Genomic DNA, 7,617 nt, shown 5'->3' on the forward strand with positions numbered 1-7,617 from the left:
TTAAACTGTTTCTTAAAATGTATGTAATCTCGGCAGCATTGAAAATGAGGGAGAACCTCAATTGCTCTTTCGAGAATAAATAAAGGTTTCAATCAATCAATTGAAAATGCAAACTTTGAACGTGCATATCTCATGAACCGTTTGACCGTCGGCAATGACACTTTGATACACATATGTGTCTCCTTATGCCGAACAACTTTCGTGCTCTGACTTTTGACCTCTGACCTTTAGATCACCCGCCATTTTGAATTATATGAAAAACAGTTAAAATGTATCTGCTCCCAGGTTCTTTGATGAAAATGCACGAAAACTTCTACACGTGAACTTTGGACCTATACGGACAAATATTCGTAGCACATTTTTGTTAAGTGAAAAAAATGAAGTTTTTATGAGCCAATGAAAATTGCTGTTTAGCTGTTCTGACTGAACCGTGCAGTCGGTTTTTGCGAAACGTGGTAGTCTGGTAGAGGGCCATGCCAAACGGTGACTATGCAAAGCCTATGGCGATTGGCCAAATGGTGGCGCTATAGCGCTCAATTGAAAATGCTAACTTTGAATGTGCATAGCTCATGAACCGCTTGACCGTTGGCAATGACACTTTGATACACATATGTGTCTCCTCATGCCGAACAACTTTCGTGCTCTGACTTTTGACTTCTGACCTTTAGATCACCCGCCATTTTGAAAAGTGAAAAAATGAAGTTTTTATGAGCCAATGAAAATTGCTGTTTTGTGAAACTTCTTCTTCTGCCCCTAATACCTACATGAAGCGTCATTTGCTTATGCCACTTTACAGTATAGTAGAGGGTGTAATGGGAAAATGCCACCACTTCAACTACAACAACAAGAAGAACCCCCAGCATTGGCACCACGACCTCCCCCTAACCCAGCAGGGGACTTGTATGCGGCAGCTGGCCTGCTAGCGGACAATGCAGCTGTCAGGCCTGACCCTGTGCTTGGACTGGACTATGAAGGGGTCGGGGGAGCTGTGGGGGGTCACCTTGGGGTGGGGGAGAAGGTAACAGCAGAACAAGGGTCATGCCAAATAGGCCTGTAACCAGTCTTACTCCAATTGGTCAAAGGGGGGCGCTATGGCAATTATTTGAAAATGAAACCTTTGAACAGTCATAACTCATGCCTCGTTTGGCCAAAATTCATGGCACTTGTTTCCATATGTTCCTTGACTCATGGGGAACACATCTGTCACTTTGAAAAGTAAGCTCCGCCCTCAGTTTTCCCTCCATTTTGAGCAGTTTGAAGAATGCTAATACCTGATTTTATGCCTGGTTTTTTGAGCAATTTGCGTGAAACATTCTACACACAATGTATGGACCATTATCCGAAATTCCAGTTGAAGAGAACTTTGTACGTGAAAGCATGAACAGCGAACACACTGTAGTAATGGATAATGACATCCCCAAAACGATGACACACGATTGTTATCAAACACACTGAATCATTTTTCTGTTTACATTGTAGTCACTGATTGTCTCCGTGTAGATTTAGCTCTACCCAGCCCCTGAAAGACTGTAAGGAGGCTTCATTAATTGACCATTCACGGGGCTTTGAGCTTCATTAACTGAAAAATCACAGGAGGAGGCTTCATTAACCCACCATTCACGGCTCTCCAACGTGAGTTGTTTACCACAGAAACACATGATGTAACATTATAAACTCATGTACCCTTGTGTGTCTAGATTGCCCGTTTTTTATTAGTTTGATGCTGTATATAGGCCAAATGCTACAACAGTTAGAAATCAAATGAGTGATTGATGATTTTAGACAATATGCATTGCAGATATGTTTACTGTACCTGATTTATTTATTTATTGCTCCTATGCTCTGTAGTGTAGAAGATAGGGAAGATCAATTTGGTTCCATTTGTATGTATACTCTATCTTAGAGTTAGGATTTTATAGTATTGCGGTTCATTATTTAATTGCAACACAGGTTACTCCTCCCTATTTTAATATTTTCTGTATTGACATGAAGTACGGATGGTGATGTCAGAAAACAAGCAGTGGTAGTTGGTACATTCTACATTGCTAGAATCAGGGTTCAAATCCCTGCGCTGCTGTCTGTCTCACCGTTGTCCACCGTTGTATGTTTACAAGGAAATGTTACATTCATTGTCACACTGTCCATTAAACAAATGAACAATTTCACTGAAGCTGTTGAAAACTGTGTCCAAAGAGGCTGTGTGGCAGGTGTCAGAATAGACAACAAAGGACCTCTAGGTCTTCCACCATGTCTTCACCTCCTCCTAGGACTAGACTAGAGGGTGATGTTTAAATGTCCAAATGTCAGGAAATTGCAGTGGCTCAAACCCTGTCCATATAAAGTTTACTTGTATTAATAATAACCTAACATGGTTCATATATTTTATATAGTAATTCGAATTGATTTGCCTCCTGTGTGAATAGGATGGGATAGGGTATGTGTATGCTACTGTATTTTAGTGTAAGTCATAATGGTGGTAGGCTACTTTAATTTGATTATGTGATATTTGAAAGATTTGTTATGACTCAATAACAATTGGCACATTTAATAATGAGCTACAGAATGGCCTACACAATACAGAATTTGATTGCCTGTTAAGAGTTTGCATTCATCTAATTACTCTGAAACAGATGCCAGCGACTGCCGTTCACCACTGTCAATGTCTACTGTCATTACCATTAGTTGTGGTATATCTCTGCCATAGAAAAACATACAGTTATCGTTCTTGGTGTGGAGGGACACTTTACATCAAACTTGTCATTGTGTAAAATAATCAAAAACACAGCATGAGCACCTCTTATGGTCAGGTTACTTTTGGACGAAGCGGGGCTCGAACTGGCGGCCTTGGTCAAAGCGGGGCTTGAACTGGCGACCTTGTGGTCCATACTTCCCCTTCCCAGAAACGACAGTTTTAAACATTTCAGTGCTTTTTGAAACTATTTGCATAAATGATCGCTTCCAGCAGGATTTTACATGAAGCTGAATTAGAATTGCATCCATTCCCTTGATTTTACTCAAGATTTCTCTCCTTTTCTCTTCTTTCTTCTCTTTTTCTTCTCCCCCCTTCTTCCCCCTCCATTTTTCTTCTTCCCCCCCCTCTTACACTCTAGTGTTCCCCAGCTTTAGCTCAGTCGGTAGAGCTCTCGCCTTCGGACCACAAGGTTGTGTGTTCAAATCTGGGTAATTTCAACTCTGTGTATGCATTGTGTGCTGCATGTTTTGTGATGACTCAACTATAGAAATATTGAAGTAGATTACATTTGACCTAACTTTTTGACCCCAGTGTAATAAGTCTCATTTTGTAATAGTGTATTAGGTGTATTTAGTGTAATAGTGTATTAGTAGTCTAATTTTGTAATAGTGTAATAAGTGTATTTAGTGTAATAGTGTAATAAGTGTAATAAGTGTAATAAGTGTAATACGTGTAATAGTAGTGTAATAGTGTAATAAGTGTAATAGTGTAATAGTAGTGTAATAGTAGTTTAGTAGTGAAATAGTGTAATAAGTCTAATAGTGTAATAAGTGCAATAGTGTAAGTGTAATAAGTGCAATAGTGTAATAGTGTAATACCGTACTGTACCATACTGTGCTGTACTGTACCGTACTGTACCATATGGTACTGTACTGTACTGTACCGTACTGTACTGTACTGTACTTTACTGTACCGGGATCTACATGTATGAGCATGTATATCTGCTAATTTCTAAAAGTTTGAGTACTTATGCTGAACTAACACTGAATGATTTTCCTGTTAACAATGGAGTAACTGATTGTCTCCGTGTAGCTCAGTCAGTAGAGCTCTTGCCCTTGGACTGCAAGGTTGTTGTTTCAAACCCAGGTACAACTCAGCTCGTCAGTCTTATTTGTGCATATTGTTCTTATTGCTCATTGTTCTTGTTCTATCTTGGTCCCGCTTTATCGCTGCTATATTTATTATTATTATTGACAGTTGCTTTATGTTAGCCTATCGCTGCTAGCTCTGACTGGCCCTGGCTGAGATATCTCGGCAGTCGCGGTAATCTACATGTGTCTGTTGTCCCGACGGGCTGAAAAAACACATCGATGGGCTGAAACAACCGTTTAAAACGTTTAGTTATTTGGCACACTGGGTTGAATTACCATGAAAGCTCGTCCCCGATCAAACACAACTACATGGTAAAACGGCGATACGCGTTCACGACCAGGATCGCCTGTCCACGTTGAATTCAACACAGAGCGACATAACAACCCGTATTAAAAGTTTTCTTCAGCACATCCATCTAATAAGCCAGACCGAATCAGCCGTTGGCAAAAATAATTGCCTGCCGGCGGATTACGGTCTGGAGAGGCTCAATTGTACGCCCATTTCCTACACCAGAGAACTGGTGTGGCCAATCGGGACACGGTATGCAATATGAGCGGGCTTTGGTACAGTGACGTTCAACACTTGAGACCTTTGACTGACAGTAGCTCTAACCAATTGCGTCAAAGAGAAAATGTTTGAACCCGCCCCCCGGGAAACAAGATCCATACACAGCATCTCCAGACTCAAATACCACACGACAGTGTGATTTGAGTCTGGCTTATTAGCCAGGCTAACGTACGCCCTCCTAACCCCCAGTCGATCTTAAAGAGAAGAGAAAATACATCCTGCAGCTAAAGGGTGGGTCACAGACACAGGGCGATACGAAGTGCAGTCAAATCGATAACATCCTAAATAAACATTGGCACATTATCCAATCTGACAACGCCTTTAACTCTTTGCCAGAGTCAAGGCATTTCAATGTAGTAAATAGGGGTCTCTATGGCAGAATGGCGTTTTTGAATGATTTATTGAAAATTCTCTGTTGTGAATGTGTGACAACGAAAGACCTTCAGAGAAAGCTTGACTTGTCTGCAAAAAAATGAACTGAGTTGATAAAATGTTCAGTTTTTGTGTTGGAAGCCATTTAAAAGAGCCTGCATTTACACTGGGTAGTGGCGGAGATCCCAGTCCGTTTCTCACCCTTAACCTCCCAAGAGGTATTAGACAAAACAACATGGAATCAACACGCGTTCGTTTGATGATTATTTCAGAAATGTACTCATACCAGGCAGAATAATACACAGGAGAAGTTAAGATTATGTCAATCCGTTTTATGCCCTACTTCTAGTTACAATTCTGAGCCTAATCATAATATATGAATCCTATACAATCATACTATAACGAACAGAGACAGATGTTACCAACATTGATTACCGCAGAGCTCATAATGAATTATCAGCCCTGGACTCATCATCCTATAGTGACAATGAGTGAAGTTCACCAATAACCTCCATAGTATTATAGTCTCTTAGTGCCGCCACTCGGCCAATCACAATTTTCCTCAGATGGTCTGATCGTGTGGTCATCTTCTCCAGGTCATCTTCTGTCATGTGTGAGTGTTGTGTATGTGTTTTATTAATTTATTATTGTGTGTGTGTGTGTGTGTGTGTGTGAATCATCCGGTCCCATTGTTGGCTCAGTCCGGTCCAGTCGCGGTGACTCTGACCTGTGAGGGAACCTGCATGTGTTCCTGTTAGTGTATGTGTGGGCACGTGCTGAGAGGATGACGCTGGAGTGGACCTGTGTGTTTACCTATGACTGATTTACTATTCACGTGATCTTAACTAGTGTGAGAGTTATGTGCAACATTTGAGACTAAATATAATTTTCTCCTATATTTACCTATTCACTCAATATATAAGGTAATAATTCCATAATAGCTTTAGTGCTAAAGATATATATATATCCATTAGGTGCATATACTGATTTTCCAGGAATAATAATCTCTTCCAGTAGTGTTTCTAGGACAACAAAAAAAGTTATGCCCGGTTGAAGTTTTATTTTCCAAATAACTTTTTTTTCTGCTGGGCGTACATAACCATGCAATCTCATTTTAAAAAGGTGAGTTGTAAAAAAAAAAAAAAAAAAAAAAAAAGTTTCTCACACATGTACCACTGTAGATATTTTGCCATCTATAAATAGCATGGTCAGTCATGACCAATCTGACCAATCCAGCTAAAACGATGATAGAAACTCATTTTTTTTTGGATAAAATAAGACATTCTAACGCACATTTGATATATGCCATGTTTACATAGTCTTACCAGTACCTTGTCTATTCATGCATGTATCTCAAAAACCTGTTATAGAAACACAGTTTTGATGAAAAACACATCCAAGGACATTGTTTTCATATGACTTGGTGCCCATGATATGTATCAAAATATAGACTTGAATGTATACTGTATTATAAAAAAAATAGTTCTTACCATCTACCGTTATAGAGTAAATCACAGTTGAAACTTGCTTAGTCATATACAATAAACCTCACAATAGTGAACAAATAGCCATGACAGGTAACTCTTTGAACCCTTTTATTTTTTATGACTACTAACATAATAGAATTAAAATAAATATTACAGAAAATAAATAATAAATACAAAATAACAAAACAGTTACTCCTCCCCAACCACTGCAGTTTAGTTGTTCTTGACGCGTGTGTGTGGCAGAAAGTCTTCATCAGTCTTGACTCTTCATCCTCATCTGATGCCAGTTCTAAATATATAAAAAATAAATAACCATTTACTATTACATTCCTTGTGTAACCTAAATACATACACATTTTGCCAAACAAGGGGGGGGGGGGGGGGGGGTGACGACGACGACGACGTAGGCTATCTGACATCATCGTCATGATATACACACGGTGACACGCTAAACAATGTACAATATGATGTACATGAAGGCGATTATCATGCAAGCTCATACGTCAATGAAACGTCATACAGATATTATATAAATACGCTACTGTTAGCTTCACTCCCCGTCCCCCCTCCGATCGCTTGTAGCAGGGTCATCATAACCACGCGTTGTAAAGTAAATAAAAGGAGCGAACATTACTCTTCAGATCAGATCGCCTATAAGGCACGCTACAATATAAAATATTTCTGTCCTCCACCCCCCCCCCCCCCCCCCCCCCCCCTCCAGCCATTAGCCAGTGGTGAGTCGTGGTGAGTCATTCTCGCGTCATGATCTGACTAGTAGTAGTAAATATCCAAGCATATATTTGTAGCGATCATCTTATGATTGCTGATCACTATAGAAGGGCATTTTCTACAATAAGATTACCTCAAAACATTCCGGGTTGATCGTCTTCTTCAATGGTTTCGGCTCATCGGAGGACGGCGGGGAGACAATGAAAAAAGGAGGGAGGGAGACAGCAGCCGCCTGCCACCGGGCTGGCTAGTGGCTGGGAGATGGCCGATGGCTGGCTGAGTGGCCGGCTCAGGGTCCCTGCTACGCGGCTCCGGTTCTAAGCCCAGCCACCGGTCCCAGCGACCAGGCTGGTGGGGCTGGGGTGGACGGCAAACCGGCTAAACAGGCTCCCACTGTTTACTGGGGGGTTGTATCAGCTTCCAATGGCAAAACATACACGTGTGTCACGTGACACGGGCTTTCTGGGTAATGTAGTTGAAATGTATGCTCAATACTCTACTACAGAGCTGTGGACCGAATTAATCTAAACATATTAGTAAAAAACGAGAACGACGCGAAATCACGTCGTAGTCAGAGACACCTAATTAATCACTTGACGCGTTATCACGTGGTAATCT

The sequence above is a fragment of the Electrona antarctica genome (assembly GCF_951216825.1).
Source record: "Electrona antarctica genome assembly, chromosome: 18".
NCBI lineage: Eukaryota > Metazoa > Chordata > Actinopteri > Myctophiformes > Myctophidae > Electrona > Electrona antarctica.